The sequence below is a fragment of the Euprymna scolopes genome, chromosome 12, assembly GCF_053919585.1.
Source record: "Euprymna scolopes isolate OS-2025 chromosome 12, ASM5391958v1, whole genome shotgun sequence".
Classification (NCBI taxonomy): domain Eukaryota; kingdom Metazoa; phylum Mollusca; class Cephalopoda; order Sepiida; family Sepiolidae; genus Euprymna; species Euprymna scolopes.
The window spans coordinates 139737015-139756622 of record NC_136493.1 but is presented as its reverse complement, the minus strand read 5'-3'; the positions used below and the strand labels follow the sequence as shown (position 1 = coordinate 139756622).

Below are 19608 nucleotides of genomic sequence, written 5' to 3'. Positions count from 1 at the left end.
TCTAAATGAATTCCGTTTCAATCAAATTCTTGCGTTGATTTCAAGAAATGCAGAGACAGCATCATCTGAATTCTACGGAATTGGTACCCGAAGCAATGAGCTGCATATTTGTTTCCGTTTTATCCCTGAAGAATAGAAAACTCCAACGTTAAGCAAGTGACACCTGTTCAGTAGTTCCCAAGAAAATTATAATTCCAAATATTGAAGATTAAACTCGTCAGGGTTGAAATGGTTCACTACACTTGGCTGATTAAAACTAAACGTTGTTTTTTTTTTGTTTTCGTTTTTTTACTAAAAGTAATTGAGATGGATGATTGGATTTAGTCGTGACGTACGTTAAAAGAGAGAATAACAAATTTATGTGCAAAATGTGTAAGACAATGGAGATGGATGAGAACTCGCATGTGGAGTTTGTCAGATACTTTTTTTTACCTGGGTGACACCATTATAGCAAAGTGTCGAGCAGGAGCTAGTGTACTTGATGAAGTTCAGCGAATTTCTGCCATTACTAACCAACAGAGCGTTACCATTGTCGACCAAGAGAAAAATCTTTTTTTTTTACATAGATGTCACCAATTATCAAGGCCCGGCGGCTACTTGAGGATAAGGGTTATTGAGTTTACAGTAATCAATGGGATAATATTGTACTAATCGTTAGTAATGGAAATTTGGTAGATTGGATTACTTAAGGGAGCGGTTCATCAAGAATTTGTTTATGTTGGATTTAAAGACAATCAAGTTGTAGTCAGCTAGAAAACAGGCAAACGGAAGAGAGTTCCACAAGCGTGCACTTCTAAGAAAGAAGCTTTGTTCATTGAATCTACGTTTAGTTTTAGGCACAGATAAAGAGTGGGGGAAATTATTGATAGTGGTTTCAGCTAGCCGAGTTGCGAGGGCGGATCAGAGATTAGAGCTCAGACGAGCACTTGCCATGAAAATAGCAATAAAACAAAATCAGGCTCGCAATGTTCCTTCTGTGGGAAAGAGGTTGCAGGGAAAAGAAAAGGGCATCTCTCACTAAGCTACAAAATCTATTTTGTACTCTGTCAAGGCAAGATAAGCTGCTTCTAGCAGCTCCTACCCAGATATGGCAACAATACTCCATCCTTAGACGTACCTGGCTTTTATATAAGTAGAGAATTGCATTAGCAGTGAGATATCTACTGGAGCGGTAGAACGATCCCACCATTTTTCCTGAGACGTTGGCATTAGGTTTGATGTACATGTTCCATTTCAGATCAGGAGTAAAAGTAAAACTCAGAAGTTTGTCAAAACGTGAGGCTTCTCCAAGATGAGAGCCCTCCATTTCAGTTGATGCCAGATTGGAATCAGAGCGTTGATGATGCAAAGACAGGAGCTTGCACTCAACATCAGACGAGAGAGAACGTGGTGATTTATGGCCTTTAATGTGTTGCCATAGATAGTAGTGTCATCAGCATAAATGTCAACAAATGACTTAAGTATGTGTTTTGGGAGATCTCTATCAGGGGTTCACAGTGTGATAATGTATACAAGTAATAATTGAGGACATCAGTTGCTTGTAGGGAAATGATATGAAAATGATATAATGGGTATGTGTTGTATATTAGAGCGCTGCCAGCTAGATTTCCAGTGTTTCCATGAAACTACAGGTATAGATGGACGGTCAAACTCATGTACAATGGTACTGAAATATAAAATATTTCATAAGCTATGTTAAAAAATAGATATTTGAAACAATAACAGATTTGGAATTTACTAATAAGTCAAGCATTCTAGAGTTGCAAGCAAATATTTATAGAGTTTCTGATAACAAAGGAATTGGAATTTCATTTAACAATATATAAATATCTACAATTGACAATAAGATTGAACTGTTTACGTAAAGTACGTAAACAACAAAGAGACGGTTATGATTAATTTATATAAACAATCGGGGAAGTAAGTTAGTCAGTTAGTTTACCAAGGATCGGTTCGGTGATTGGTCATTACTTTTACATCCATGGAAGCTTTAATGCACGCAATTTAGAAAATTTAGAAACCAAGAGGAATGTTGCAAACAAGAAAGATCAAAGAAATAAAGTTATACAAAATATAACAAAGCTTCATAGTGTTCCTTTCGGATGGAAGTATTTCTTGTTCATCAATTCAAGCCAGTTTCAACCAGGTACCAACCACCAAAACCAGTATGAAACTGAAGTTATTAGTCCGTTATTGAACGATATTGGCTATTGTGTATATGTTATATATCACACATAAACGCATTAACAATAAATCGACTTTACTGTACATACATTTACAAAAACACGCTTGGTGTCTATATTACTATGAACATGTTTACAAAAGCAGCCACTGTTATTTGACAACGTTTTTATATATACACACTATCCTATACGTAAGCTACTAGAATTCGTTTATGCATATACCCGTTATGCAACATCTACACGTTTTGTACATATGTTTTTGTTAATGAGATATGAAGAGAAATTATATGAGAATGATGCAGTGGATATGTAAACAGAATAGGACACTTGACTGTATGGTGGCATGGCCACGTTGAAAGAATGGATCAGAGTTCTTGAGTCACTAGATATTGAACAGGGGAAAATAAAGATAAATAGAGTACTTTGAAAGTCAGTTTTTAAAGCCGTCCAACTCATGTCAGTATGTATAACTAATGTTAGGCCGAATGTGATGATAATGAGGATGTCACGGGGTACGTTCGTGTACTACATAGCAAGGTCCATGTTTGAATGGATAAGCTTGAGTGTGTGCAGTTAGCACCAACCCTATTCAGGGTTTAACCGGCTTCCTCCGAAGGAGGAAGTTTCATGGGAGTATGAAATTCACAAGCGGTCCCCAGTCGTATGTATATCCCCATTAAGGGACATGACGACGTTAGATTTTTGCAACTTTTTGCAGGGGGGTGTCGACGTCCTCCTACATACAGCACCTGGACTTCCCAAATTGGTCACCCATTTTTAGTAATGATCAGGCTCAACGTTGCTTAACTTCGATGATCTGACGGGAACCGGTGTGTCAACGTGATTATGCCGTATATGATAGGCTTGAGTGACATCTTAAGAGTCCTTAAAAGACGTGTCTGGCTGCTGTCCCCAACAGAGGTAAACATGCACGGTGAGGATATTGTCATGAGACAATTGAGGAGATTAAAGAGGCTGTGGCAAGGGTCATTGACACACTCACACAAGAGGACTTTTATGGGGCTTCCAGAAGTTGATGTAATGGTACAACAAGTGCACTGCAGCCGAAGGAGATTACTTCGAATGGGACTAAAGTTTCATGTGCGTACTATTAATAAAAGTGCCCATACAAAAAAGTCAGGAAACTTATTGAAGGCACCTCATATGCATCTATTCTCATTACTTGATTTTTACTTGTGAGCCTACATGTATTTGGTTTAAGATGATGCGGGAAATAGGAGAGTTGATGAGAACCTGGTTAAACCAAAGCCACTCTTAAAAAATGGCTTTCCACAAGTGCTGCACTTTTGACACAATGGTAAGCATTTTAACTGGAAGGAGCTTGTCCTTGGACTGGAATGTTGGTGATTACCACAAGACATGTAAGCACAAATGGAGATGAGTTCAACAATTGCGATTAGAGGAGGTTCTGTCTCGAACATTACCTTTATTAGTTTGCGGAATGTAGACATCCAAGCAATAACCATGTCAGAGGGTTGTGTCATTGAGGTTTGGTCTCGCAATGAGGATTTGTTTGTAGCTCAACTGGAATAAGAGAATGGAGAGGTAAATCTATTTCCATAACGAGGCGTTTTCTTTTTTTCTTTTTCACTTTCTGCTTCCTATATCGATCTATACATACTTTATCGTTTTTATTTATTCAATACGTTACTTTACTTTACAATTTGAAACGTTTTTTATTTTCTTACTAGCAGGTTGCCCGGCATTGCCTGGTAGTAAAATAGTATAAATATTATATTTTAATTCATGCAGCTTGCGACTATTATGTTTTTTTTTTTCTAAACAGTTCACGTCACGTAAGTGAAAAAAAAATACTTGAAAATTGATTATGATAACCATAACACCAACTTGACACGACATTTACGAAGTGTTTTAAAAAAATTCTTATTCTTCACATAAAAAAGCTGTCATGTTTTTCGACCGCACATTTGCAGTCGTGAAACAGTTGACAAACAGTTAAAAATCCAATGGCTCCCACGTATCAATTTGCTAATTTTTACCCCTTAGCAGCCCTTTTTACGGATAAAAACCAATTGACACCGATTAATAATTTTTCACTTATCTGAATATCCTATATACCAAATTTCAAGTCTGTAGATCAAAAATTCGTTAAGTATATAGGTTGAGAAGTGCTCTCACACCCATTCTCACTTTTATAGATATATAGATTCCTTCTTTTTGTAAATTTTGAAAAGTTAGGCAGCATAAATGAAAAGTCAATTTTCGACGATTGTTGACTTTCAATTTCATGTTTAACAGCTTCAATTCCACTAACCTTAGCAAATAACGGTTTTTCTTTAGATCATCAGAAATGACTTATTTTGTAACTCGCGATTGATCAGTTAAAAAAGTAGCTTAGAAAGCAAATAGGAAAGATTATAAAGACTTATATTGGAAATGGCACTTATACAATTCCTATCAAGAGGATAGGAGTTGTATGAATACTATGTGCTTTCCAATATAAGTCGTTTTAATATATCTTTTTAATATAAGTTTTTTTTTAATAAATTCCAAAAGAAATCCCTTCCTACATAATAAAAATCAATAGTGATTTTTTCCCTGTATTTCATAAAATTGAAAATAATAATTTATGCATGAAAAATGAAATTACTGGCGCAATTCTATGATTTTATATGATTCTAGTGCAAATATTGGTGCAGTATACTTATTTGTGTTGTAATTTCTTTATATATATATATATATATATATATATATATATATATATATATATATATATATATATATATGTATATATATATATATATATATATATATATATATATATATATATATATATATATATAAATTTGGTGTTTTTGTGTACTGATATTCATATTAAAAACCCTTTTTTCTATTTATTTAAAAAGAAAATACTATTTTGGGTTGTAGAATTGCATTCATCTCCAAAAGATGTAGCTTATTTGCACATTCTTTTAAACATTCATTTTAATTAATTCCTTACTAGTTTTTTTTTTTCAGTTTTCTTATAGGATAATCATCTTTAGTGAACTATTAGGTGTAATTATATTCATGCAGATATTCTACATGATTTATACGTGCATAATATTTGCAGTAAACACAAACCTCTTTCTATATATATTTATGTATGCGTATATATTTTTGTTTTAAAAAATTTGCCTACCAAACTCCTCTGTCAGTTCTTGATTTACAGACATGAAGCTTAATATATATGCAAAACTTTATACTTGGGTTTATACCAGGAAAAAATCGGTGCAAAAATATTAAAATTAAAAAAAACGAATTTACCAGGTTAAGGTCGAACGACAGCATTACGAATATGCTACTGGTTCATATTTAAATTTTTAGCCTTGCAGCAAATATGTCTTCATAGGTCAGGCATTAACGTCAAAGGAAAAAGTAAATCGTAAGCTAAACGTTTTGGTTTCGAGTCTCAATAGTGGCGCACGAGTCATTTTTTTTTTTTTTTTACTTTTTAAATTATTACTATATATTGGGTCCAATATGATATAATAATAATAAATACCAAAATCTGCATTAATCAAAATATCATATTTAAGCGTATTTTACGACCGGGCAATGCTGTGCGGCCAGTTAGTATATATATAAAAGATAGGGAAATAACAATAAAAGTTACTTTAGAACTTTATTACATTCTCATGTAAATAATGATGAGGGTGATTATAAAAAGTGAAACGGAAATAATGGGGTAGACACTCATCCTTATAAACATGATAATGTAATAAAGTTCTCATGTAATTTTACTTATTTTCTCCCTATATTATTTCCATAAATTGCTCCTCTTATTCGGGTAGAGCTTTATCTATCCAGACAGTTTAGCCCTTTCTTTCGGAAAAAATCTATTTTTTTCAAATTAATTTATTTCTCTCTTTATTTATCTCTATCTACATATAATTTACAAATAATCACTTTTTATACCGACACACACTAGTGTCTCATGCTTTTGCAATCATTAGTGTAGTAAGTGACGATTGTTGCTTGTAAAAGGATTCGAACCCTGCACTGAAGCCACTATTGACTCCATTTGCCAGGAATGTTATCCCTAAACAACCGCCAATCACCTTGATAATTAAGAGAAAATTAATGTTAATAAAGTACTACTTTATTAAGACAATCTATAGTGATCGGGCGATAGGAACACGCGATCTCGCGCACACACACATAATATATGTATATATAAATATATATATATATATATATATATATATATATATTTATATATATATATATATATATATATATATGTATATATAAGCAAAAGTACCTGTCGTTGACTGGATTCAAAAACAGCCTACAGAAAATGGGCTCTGATTTGTGAAAGTATGATAGGTTATAAAAAGAGAGGGTTGTAAAGAAATAGCTTCGAATTTGAGGATATCAAAACCAATGCAAAATATGATGAAAGTCAAAATAAAATAGATAAACCCCATAATTTATTATACCATACCTGTTAACACTGAAACACTTATCACAATATTCTGTGGATCTATATTAAAAAAACCTTGTTAAACTTTGTGACGTATTTCCATTTTATGGAGGTCAGGCGCGAACGAACACCCCCATAATTTTATTATACCATATTTCTTCAAACTGAAACATAATTATCAAAGTATACTTACGCAGATAGTTATGAAAAGTCTTTATTAAAGTTTGTGCCTATTTCCATGTTATGGAGGTCAGGCGCGAACGCAGACCCCACAATTTTATTATACCATCCCTAGTTAAGTTAAAACATACTTACCAAAGTATTATTATGTACATCTATATCAAAAACCCTTGTAAAGGTTTTTTTTTTTTCATTTAAAATTTTTTTTTTCCATACTTGTGGACCAGGCGCGAACGCAGACCCCACAATTTTAATGAACCACGGTTCTGCCAGATCAAACATACCCATTCTTGTGTCTCGATACATCTTCTATCATTATATGTAATCAGTTTTTTAAAATAGTCAACCATATAGGAGCCTATTCGTGACCAGACACACACACACATACACAGACATTCAGCTTTATATTATATATATATATATATATATATATATATATATATATAACTTCCATACTTACAATTATAAGTATGTATGCATAGACTTATATACTTACAACTGTAACTATGTACCTGTGAGCTTCTGATCTTAATGTATTTATCTCCACTCTAGGTAGTAAGACAGATGGTCAGGTGTAGTTTTGAAAAGTCAGATTACTAGGTTTAGCGCATACTGAACTTCAAAAAATGCTTGAGCAGCCTCATAAGTATTCCCTGATGGAGACACTGCAAGCAATTAGTGATAAACTAATCCCTTCTCAAAAGAGAAAGATCCTGAGTTCGATAAGATACAACTTAAGAAGGTCGGAGGTAACATCGGTCAAAACCTTGTGCAAATAACACTCAAAATGAGGACAGTAGTCCGAAGAATCCAAATAATATGAAGGTGACTGTTGAGTCCAAGTTTTCCCATGGAATCCTGAGTGGGAAATAAACATGTGCAGATTTTGACCTCTGCATGTTGATCCCATAATTTACTGTCAAGCGTCAATTTTTAACAAATTTTTCTATCAAATTTTTCAACCTTTTTATTTTAGCCTTTATAAATCATTTCTAAATTTTTTTTTTTTTATCTTTTGTTATAATCTCAAGTTTGCTATCACTCTCCCCCACCCTTCATCATCGCTGAATGTGCCCAAGAAAAGAGAAATAATTAACTCAGTCTTATTCGACATTATATAATCCGGAGTTGTGGCAGGTGGACCGGTGGAGTCTCTCCAAACAGCTTGATGGCCATAATTCCTAAACAGCTTTTTACGAAACTGATTTAAATTTAAAAAAAAAAGAAAAGAAAAATCAAATAAAACTGCTTTTTAAAAAAAATTTTACTGTCCCAAACATGACATATTGCTTCTGGAGTTTTTGAGGTGAAGATTGGTATTCTTTGGATTCATCGAGCCACTGTTCTCATCTTGAGTGTCATTTTTCACAACGTTTCAGTCGATCTAACCTCCAACCTTCTTCAGGTGTATCCTGTTGAACTTTGAAATTTGGGTGGAATTTATAACGGGACCCTTTATTTACTTCACGGAGATAACATGTTCTTGTCCCGTCAGCCATGAATGGATACAGGTCCTAATTCGAAATTATATTTTTCGGACACTAAGAATTGAACCTTCCACCTTTAGAAGAATATCACTATTACAATTGATTTTCCAATTACTATGACTACTGTGACACGGGTCCTTGCAGATAGTTTTATAAGATTATAAATAATAGATAATATATAAAGTAATAAGTAAATAACAATAATATATACATAAATATACAGTAATATATATAATAACATATAGTAATAAATATCTATATATATATATAATATTTTGCTTGCAAAAATTCACTTCTGGAACAAAGTACCGTAGGTTTTCATCAAGCGATGTCACACACAAATTCAATACATGTACCCTGATAGCCACAATCTTATGAAGCTTACGACCACCATTTCTGCCACATTCACTCATGATAATAAAATGCTACATTAAATCCAATGAGCAATACCATCATAATCGCCACATCTACAGAGGAAGGAGGCCCTATTTTTTCTCTTGATATTCAGTGCTCTCGCTTGGGACAAATTCTATATTTTCCCACAATATTGTGCTTACACTGCTATTAACTGATTATCACATACATGCACATAACACACTCTTTCCATTTATCGATTCACAAATAGTAAAGTCTCCCTAGCCTTATTCCGGCTATTGTGATTTGCTAAGCTCTGACTATTCTTATATTTAGGTCGTTTTCATGGTCGTTTTGCTTAATGAATTCCATAAGCTCGGTATAATCCGACGGCTTATGTTGTTCGCCGGTATGTAAATTGCAGCACACACACACACACACACACACACACACACACACACACACACACACACACATATATATTTATTTATTTATTAAAAATATTAAAATATTTTCTCTTAACCTTACTTTTCCACCCTATTTTATTTTTATTTTTATTTTTATTTTATTTATCAACATGAAAATTAGTAATCTATTTTTCTTTATTATATTTTAAAATATTCCCAGGAATATCTGCTTTAATACAAAAATGCTAGTTTATTTTTGTGAGCAAGATGTTTGTTCACAATACATTAAAATGTTTGTATGTTGATACAGTCAAAGAAAGAAAAACCAGGGAGACAATTTTAAATGCAACCGGTTCCAGGATAGAAGTAAAAGTTGAGTGATTTTGTAATTAGAATCTACCGTATTTTCGGGATATAAGTGAAGTAAGTTCATTGAAGAATATTATGAAAGTACTTGTAAAAAAAATGAAAGAAATAATATTGCAGTGACGTAAGTAGGGTGCTGATGCTCGACAGTGCATGGTTTATTAGGTTAAAAAGTCTTGTTTGCTTCTTGATCAAGAAGGAAAGACTACTGGTTGCCACACTAGTCCAGATGTGGCAACAATACTCCATACTGCAATACACTGTGGAGTGAAAAATGTCAGATAACGATTATTGGAGAAAACTGTGGAATCGGTATGCTGGGTTTAGTCATCCATCTTTAAACTCTAATGCTTGAAAAAGTGTTAATCTCACTCCCTTATCATAGAGGATAGAATAGAAAATAACTGTCAACAGACCTCAAGTAAATATGGGTTAAACCCAGAAGCATTTAGTTTGCTTTGCTTGTTTTTTTGTTTTTGTTTTGTTTTTTTTGGTTTTTTTTCCCCTCATGTTCACCCCTTACAAAGCATATCGCCATTTGGGGCCATGTCTAAGACAGATTAACAAAATATTTGTTTATGTTACATTTAAACTTCTGCATATCAGTACAGCCAGGAAAGCAGGCAGCAGGAAGGGAATTCCAAGCTGTTCAAGGGAAGAAACTATTAGAATAGAAAGCTTTCCGGCATTTAGAGACAACAACAGTGAAGGGGTGAGATCTTATTGCTAAGCAAGTTTGTCAGGGATATGTATGTCGAGGGGGCACAAGTGAAACAAGTTCATCAGTTTTTCTTGCATATCAACCATTTTCGAGTCATTTAATGCTGAATATGGTAATTTTAGCAACAGTTTTTATGCCTCATATTCTATGTCTTCAAATATTTATTCATGGTATATTGTTTGGTTGTTTTATGGCGTATCAAACCTTTTTGAGTTCAGTAATGTTGGTAAAAGATTTTATGCTTCAAGTTCTTTATATTTTCAAATATTTATTCATGTACTTTGGTTTGGTTATTTTGTCTTACGTTTTATATATATACTAGCAGGCCGCTCGACATTTCCCGATCGTACAATACCATGGCCACCACGAGTAAGAAGAAGGCCTGTTAACTGAAAAATGTCAGCAGGCAATGTAGGTAAGATTTGTCAGACTGTCAGTTCTTGAAAAAGAGCAATAAAACATTTTTAAAAAGAAAAAGGAACACAGTTCAATTAATACTGAAACCGAACTTTATTCAATATAAAATATAAACATTATCTATGTAAAATTAAGTAATTTTAAAGCAATATACAATTTAATACTGATAAAACTGAATTATGAATTTAGAGAACAAACAATTAAAGAAACATTAAACACAAATATTTTTTGGCTTTTGGAACAAGATCACAGTGTAGTATCTGTTTTGATGCTACACTTTATCTTTTCTGTCCTCAGTTGGTGGAGGAGAAATCTTTCATGACTGAGATTATTTTTGTTTCTACCCAGAGTGTCCCTTATTGGGAAGCTGGATTTTGCCCTCAAGATTATATGTTGAAATATTTAAATAACTATTACATTAAATACAGAAATTATATTTAAATTCTTTGTTTTCTGTTCATCTATGTCCATTTTTTTCTCATGTTTTTCATCAAAATGTATAGCGTATTAGTTGTGTCACAGGCCATCTTCAGTGATCGTTCACTGGCAGTAACCTGTGGTGTTCCCTGGAGACCAAGTGACAACAAGTCTCCCCAGATTTCCAGTGTCCCCACCTCTTGACCACTTGTGCAGATGATTGCATGTTATTGCCACAGCCGTTGTCACTGATTTTTTGTTCGCATCAGCCATTGATGTTTCTTGGGATTTGGGTGACAAAATACCTCCCCACGGTACCAGATTTGAACTGCACACTTCCAGTGGAGATTTGGTTAGTACTCTCCCACCTCGGTCTTTCCATCCTCCTTGACCCTTCACAACTAGTTAGTGTGGCGCCAGTCGATGTCATCTACACTAGTTTTTATCATTATTACTATTATTAATATGATAATAATAACAGTGCTTGTGCAGTGTACGCACGTGTATTTTAAATATTATTTCCAAGTTCAATTAAATTTTGGATTTGTATTACTGTAAACATAGATTCGAAAAATTTGTCAAAAAACAAATATATCACAAATAAATGTTATCAAAGGCAAGATAAGTTACTCTTCTACCTATCTTGGAAGGTTTTTAGTGGTTTTACTCATTTTAAAACGTGTAATCGCTTCGAAAATCATACAATGTTTATCGATATATTTTAAAAAGAAAAATGTCGGTATGCTCGCTATTGAACACGGTAAGTTTGGGAAAATGAGTTCAAATAAACAAATTATACAAAATACTGTTAGAAACCCACCGAATATATGTCTGCCTATGTCACGGTAACATATATTAAGCGAGTTTCTAAAAGTATTCTGTATAAATGTTTGTTTAAACTCGTTTTCCCAAACTTACCGTGTGCAACAGCAAGCATGCCGCCATTTGCATTTTTCAAATACATCGGTAAACACTATGTTTTTAGAGCTGAATAAACACTTTATATTAAATAAAAACATAAAAAAATTATCCAGTTAGGTAGAAAAGTAACTTATCTTGCCTTTGATAATATTTATTTGTTATATATTTGTTTTTTGACAACATTTTCGAATCTATGTGTATAGTAAAACAAACCCGTCCTTTAAATTATTTACAGTTAAAATGTTATAAAAAAACAAAAACTTGAAGTTTTAAATATATTTCAAAGAAATAAATTACGCCCAGTGCTAAAATAGTGAAAATTCACCAATCGTAAAAAAAACCCCAACAAACTGCCGTGAAAAATGCTAACTTTAAAATATTTGGAAATACTCAGTGAAACCATTCTTTTTTATTATTAAAAGAACGAACTGAAAAATATTATATAAAAATTGTTTGCTTTGCAGTAAAAAAAAAAACAATAAAATGCAATATTCGACTTTCTCCGATAGAAATAAAAGTTAAAAAACGAGTTCACTTACTGTATTTTGTTAAATTAAAATTATCCCAATGTGCAATTATAATAATTATTATCCAAAAGGAGAACTGTTCTTTCTCTTTAGAACATACATGGACAGTTGGTAACACAATCGGTAGCCATATTTTTTATGCCTAATAGCGTGACCACGCGGTTGAATACCGGAAACTTTCTATACCTACAAGTTAATCAGGAAGTGACGTTATGCTGACATGTTCACCGGCCTACTCTCTCGGTGGTGGCGACAATACAAACTAAAAATATATTTTACATCATACAGAAACTAAGACATATGTATGCGAGTATTGTTTTTTCTAAACAGTTCAATTCTTGAAAGTAAAAAAAATATGCAATCCGAGATTGAAACCAAGGCCTAAACACAGTAAGTCAAGTACGATAACAATGAGACCAGCGTGACACGAACTTTGACAGGTGTTTTCAAATTACTTATTATTAATATAAGTAAGCAGTAATGTAAACTATGCATGCATGCGCATTCGTAAAACAGAAAACAGATAAAAATCCGATGACCCCCACCAATTTTTAAATTTTGACCCCTTAGCAGTCCTTTTTTCGGGTGAAAATGAATGAAAAAGTTTGCCACATATCTGAATACCCTATATACCAAATTTTAAGTCTATAGGTCAAAACTTCGTTGAGTATATAGATTGAAAAGGGTCCTCTCACACACACACATTCTCACTTTTATAGATATACTAGCTGGCCGCCCGACGTTGTCCGGTCATAAAATATGCATAAATATTATATTTTCATTAATACAGAAACTGAGACGTGCATGCAAGTATTATGGTTTTTCTAAATCGTTCATTTCTTGTAAGTAAATTTTTTTTTTTTTAATTTTCGAGCGAACCAAATCCTAAACACAGTGAGTAATGTACGGTAACCATTAGACCAACTGAACAGGAACCCCAAACGATGTTTTCAAACCTTCTTATTTTTAACATAATATGAACGTAAAACAGTCGTAAAACAGTTAGCAAACAGATAAAAATCCAACGGCTTCCACATACCAATTTTTCAATTTGGACGATTTAGTAGGCCCTTTTTTCCAGATGAAAACGGATTAAAAATATTTCCACATGTTTGAATACTCTATATACAAAATTTCACGTCTGTAGATCAAAAATTTATTGAGTATATAGGTTAAGAAGTGTCCTCACACACGCGCACATTCTCTCTTTTATAGAGATAAAGATAGATTTAATGTTAGAAATTAATTCCAACTTCACTTTCCAAATAATAATTACATTAGCACTTGCTTTTAAAACAACCTTTGTAAGAGAAAGAACAACCAACTAAAGCAAAAATTATTGTATATCGATTCCAGTAAATCTATCTTATATTCTATAAAAGTTAGAATGTGTGTGTGAAGACAATTCCCAACCTATATATTTTTTCCACAAATACTGTGATTACACCCATCGTAATTGGCTCATGGACACATAGACATAATAAAATCTTTCTGATTTCTGATTCATAAATAATAAGGTCCTACTTCCCAAAGTCCGTCCATTCTGATTGGCTGAGTGCTAAAAATTCTCATATTCCAAGATTCAATTCTCATAAATAAACTAACAGTTACAAAAATTAAAATATGGCGTCATGAAGTGACATTTTTTTCACACAGCGCCAGGTTCATTACATGCTTAGATTATTGCAATTGTGTTTGTGTGTGTGCATACGATACAAATCTCTCTAATACTTGCTTTAACCAAACTGAGCCACAGCAATGCGTGGCCGGATACAACTATTTTAATATAAAATATAAACATTCAAACAGTAGTCACTGAAAAAAAAAAGAACTAAAATAAAAATAGGCTAAAATTATTTTAATTTTTTTATTAAATTATTCGTAGATGTCTTCTTTTTACATTTTCACTCCAAACAAGGCAAAGTGCCACTTTGATGTAGGGGACTACTATCAGGGACATAAGTTGCAGGGATACTATGTAGGGAGTTGAGCAGCAAGATGTCTGTTCACATTACACCTGAACTTCTGTATGTCAGTACACTTGGGAAAGCAGGAACCCGGAAGGGAATTCCAGAATGTAGCAGTTCTAGGGAAGAAACTATTAGAGTAGAAGGCTTTCTTACATCTAGGGATCTCTACTGTGTAGGGATGGGATTTTTTGCTTGTTTGGTTTAACGGATTATTTATGTCGAGGGGGTACAAGTGCTTGTAGTTCGTCAGAACATTTACCATTAAAATACTTGTAAAACAGACAGAGAGATACAACATTTCGTCGGTGGAACAGAGGAAGCTTAGATGACAGTTCATAACCTATCATGCTGGTTTCTTGTAATTATTGAAGAAAACAAGTTTAGTCTTGCCAGCTTTGAATGTGACCATCTATTTATGTCCCAATTCCACTAAAAATTGGAGGTCTTCCTCTAATGTTTCTGCCATTTCCTTAGATATGTGTTCATTTGTTTTCCCCTCGTGCCTGTTATAGAGTGTGGTGTCATCAGCAAAATATATCCATCTCAGAGATCATTTTATCAGGGAAGTCATTTATGAATATTAGGAATAATAAAGGTCCAAGAATAGACCTCTGATGTACTCCCGCATTTATATCATTGTTTAAATCTACACAGTAGAGAAAGCCCACCTTCTTCGCAGCAGCCTTGGCAATGCTTTCAATGTATCTGTTCCAACTCATATTCCTATAAACGTTAAGCCAAGGAGTTTGAACGAAGTACTCTCAGATAATGTATCTTTATCCATAGCTATTTATGGTTGAGAAGGTTTCTTGCAATCATTGAAACAAACAAAGTTAGTCTTGGCAGTATTGAATGTGACCATCCATTTTTGTCCCCATTCCACTACAGATCTAATAAGTCCCACTTTGTCAACTAAGCTCCAACCCCTGCCCATCACTGCAATGTTGCATCTCTGTTCAAATATTTTAATGGAATGTGCTCTGATGAACTTTTTGCACTTGTGCCTTCTCGACGTATATATCCCTAACAAATCTGCTCAGCAATAAAATCTTACCTCTTCCCTGTTGAGGTCCCTAAATGCCAGAAAGCTTTCTAGTCTAATAGTTTCTTCTCTCGGACAGTTATACTTTGGAATTCCCTTCCTGCTACCTGATTTTCTGACTGTACTGATATGCAGAAGTTTAAATGTAATACAAACCAACATCTTGTTAACCTTTTCTGGGCCTGGTCCCAAATAGTAGCCCGTTACGTTCAAGTGGCAATATGCTTTGTTTTGTTGTTGTTGTTGTTTTTTTTTTACACGGTGGTCACCACTTATCAAGGCCCGGAAGCCACTCAGGGATAAGGGTTATTGCAAGTACAGTACGTTAGTGTGGAGATGTGATAAACTGTTTACTAAGGGGGCGGTTCATTAGGAATTTGTTAACGTTGGACCTGAAGACATCCAAGTTGTTACGGGGTGAACGTGAAAAAAAAAAAAAAGGTCTCAGTCTTGTTTGCACTCATTAACTGGAAGTATGGGTACTGCTTTTCTTCCTCGGTCTTTCCATTCTCTTTGACCCTCCTAGATTATTCGGTGTGGCGCCAGTTCATAGTGACACTACAATTTTGAAGGGTGGTGAAAAGCGGGGGCACAAGGGAGTTAACTTACAATTATACAGTTTCATTTTTCATGATTGCATGTGATGGTACTTTGTGTTTTACATCTGTAGAAGTTTCTATATGTCAACTTGCGTCTGTAACTAGGTTTTTTCTTTAAGATTTCAGCAGTTTTCATTATTGTTATATGTTGTATCTTCTCAGCCATCCTTCTGATTCCAATCTCTCCCATTATTTTTTCAAAGAATTTCGAGATTGTTCCTAATGCTTCTATTATTAGTGGTGTTATCTTGACTTTCTTCATCTTCCATATCAATTTCAGCTCTCTGGCCAGTTCGGTGTATTTTTCCTTCTTCTCTTTCTCCTTGATATTCACTCTGTGGTCTGCTCGAACAGTGAAATCTGTGATCTACCAGAACTTTTCTTTTTTATTATTATTTACTCAGTAAGACTAGTCACACAGGCAATCATCAAAGATTTCTCTTTGAGAACAACCGGTGGTGTTCTCTCGAATCTCCCCATATATCCAGTACTCTCCACCTATTTCGATAGCCTTTTCAAATTAGTTTGCATTATCACAACAGCTGTTTACTATGCATTTCTTGTTGGCAGCAAATATTGGTCTTCACTTGAATTTTGGTGGCAATAAGCCTCCCCAAGGTTCCAGTCCTCTTCAGAGTCATCCAGCAGAGGTCTGGTTAGTGCTTTCTCTCCTCAGTCTTTCCATCCTCCTCAACCCTCTTCAACTCTTTGATATGGCGTTTGTTGATACCAATACCCCCTTCTTTTGGGAATGTAGGTGGGGGGTATTATTATTATTATTGCTGTTGTTGCTGCTGCTGGAGTTCATTAAAATATTTTCCAAAAAAATAAATTCTGTTTCCTTTACTATTTTGCGAATCGGTCGATAATGGCGATGACGACGACAACCTTCCTCAAATATGATCCGATCAGCCAGAACTTTGATGACGGGATTTTTTTTTTTTTTTTTTGCTGCTATTTTCGTTTTTCTCATCTGAACTGCTTTTCTACTTATCTATCATGAGCAAAAAAGACATCTTGGAAGTTATCCAGCCAACATATCAACAGCTTCACTCAACATGGCTGCCGTTAAAAATCACAGTGTCGATTATTTCCTCTTCCAAACTTGGGAACGTCGGAAAGCTTATTGGATTTTTATTATCACAATGAATGGAGTCTGCATGAATTTCATGGTTCTTGTTTACATTTCTATGCATGCTAATATCTTTATGCTTATACGATGTGATTTCTATAAGTTTGCAGACATTTTCGTATGGCAATTTTATTGATAGTGAACACATGGAACTCTAGTTCCTTTCAAAGTAATCGCCTCCGGCTGCAATGCACTTGTTGTACCATTCCAACAACTTCTGGAAGGCCCCATGGAAGTCCTCTTATGTGAGCGTGTCAATGATTCTTGTCAAAATTTCCCTCATCTCTTCAATTGGCTAATAACGACAGCCTCTAAAGTTTTTCTTGAGCTTAGGGAATAACTAAAAGTCACAGGGAGCAAGGTCTGGATTATACGGAGGATGAGGAACTGTCTTGATGTCCATCTTAATCAAGTAGTCTGTGACAAGGATTGAGTTGTGGACCGCACCCTTGAGACAAACTTCATGAAAATCTTCCGCATACTCAGTTCCTTATGAATAATTGTGTGACATAAAATTGTGCACTTATTGTCTCTATATCTTAATTTGCCCAATCGTCTTCCTTACTTTTCCCACATCTTTTATTATCTCTTACAGACTCCCTATACTTCCTTGAATCTCTTACGCCACTCAAAAACTGATGCTTGATTCATGCAAGATGGTCTAAAAGCAGTCTGAAGCATTCCATATGTTTCTGTGGCTTTTTGTCCAAGTTTAAAACATAATTTTATTACATATCATTCTTCTAAAGTGTCCTCCCGTCCAGATTGCATTTTTGAAACTCACCAGCTGTGACAATCAGGCTTTAGTAGGGTGCATTCCAATTCTTGCTGTATCTGTTCAATTGAACCTGATATCATAAAAATTGGTCAGTCATATCATAAAATGTATACCAATAACAAAAATCTACAATTTTAAATAGCGGTACAAAAAAAAGTTTGTAAACTTATTTAAAACACCTCATTACTTTTGCACTACTTTTATGGTGTCTTACAAAGATTTATAGTGTCTTACAAAGATTTATGGTGTCTTACAAAGATTTATGGTGTCTTACAAAGATTTATAGTGTCTTACAAAGATTTATGGTGTCTTAGAAAGATTTATGGTGTCTTATAAAGATTTATAGTGTCTTACAAAGATTTATGGTGTCTTACAAAGATTTATAGTGTCTTACAAAGATTTATGGTGTCTTACAAATATTAAAATCAAGATGTAATGATTTACATTTTATTAAAATTTATTACATGATTTTGATTTTAGAAAATTTCTAAACTTTAAGGCTTTAGCTTAAGGGATCTAAAGAAGAAAATGAAATTCAAGGAATCTTACAAAGATGTTTAATGACTATGAATCAAATGTAATGAAAATCTTAAATATTTGATTTTCCAATTATAAGTTTATTCTTATTACACGCTTTAAAAGTATCTAAAAACGCTAACTTTTGGAAGACTGATGTCTAACTAATATTATTAAATCAACACAAAATTGTATTCATCTCAATTTTCACGAAAGGGTTTCCACCCTTTTTTTCCCACCCTTTGCATACGAGTAAATCAATTACACCTAACAGAAATATTTTAAAACAATCAAGTGTTAACTGTTCTACACTTACTCTGATGAACTGTTTCCAATTAACAATTTCCAGGGTTAAATTCGACACACTGCTACTATAAACTCGCTAAACCAAAACACGACACTCTCCTGTCAACACGCTCAACTCCAAAACACGACGAACTGCTGACAAAACTTGCTATTCCAAAATCAACTCAACATCTGAAAAATGAAGCTTTTTATTTCAAACCGGAAGCATCTCATTTGCATATAAGGTGACAAAATCGCAAGCATATAAAGAGAAAAGGTGGTCATTTGTTTTCTTTTTTCCTCATTCTTTTTATCTGCACGGGACCCTACAGGCTGCACAAAACAGAGTTGTACCAATTTTTAAGGTGTTTAATCATAAAAGAGTAACTTATCCTGCCTTCCGTAGCATTTCAGACTACAAATTCATAATGGTCTGCTAGCATTGAATCCTGCACATACTAATACACAAACTTATGTGATGAAATAAAGTTTGGAAAAAATGATTTTGTTGATTAGGTCACATAAAATTTTCTAACTTAACACTGGCTCATTACTTTCACATAGACGTGTTATATTTTGAGGTTTGGGACGATTTTCATTGGTTGAAAATATTTTTAGTTCGCATACTTCTCTGGAACTTACTTGCTTTAAGAAGTGATGAGGAAAGCGAATCCAAATAAAGCAAAAAAGAAAGAGGTAAGTAATTAGAGACATTTGCTCTTTAGCATTCATTGGGATCACTTCGCACATATATATATATATATATATATATATATATATATATATATACTTGTGCTGGTCAAAAAATAGAATATCGTTTTTTGGCACTAAATTCTTATTGAGGACAATCTGTGAGATG

At 33.8% G+C, this 19608-nt stretch overlaps 1 protein-coding gene and 1 pseudogene across 1 annotated transcript in view; both read right to left on the bottom strand.

Moving 5' to 3' along the window:
• Nucleotides 1–19608, bottom strand: part of LOC145291516 (uncharacterized) — a 553800-nt gene that overhangs the window by 107405 nt on the left and 426787 nt on the right. The gene's annotated exons all lie outside the window — the stretch shown is intronic.
• Nucleotides 2921–3040, bottom strand: LOC145291885 (5S ribosomal RNA; annotated as a pseudogene).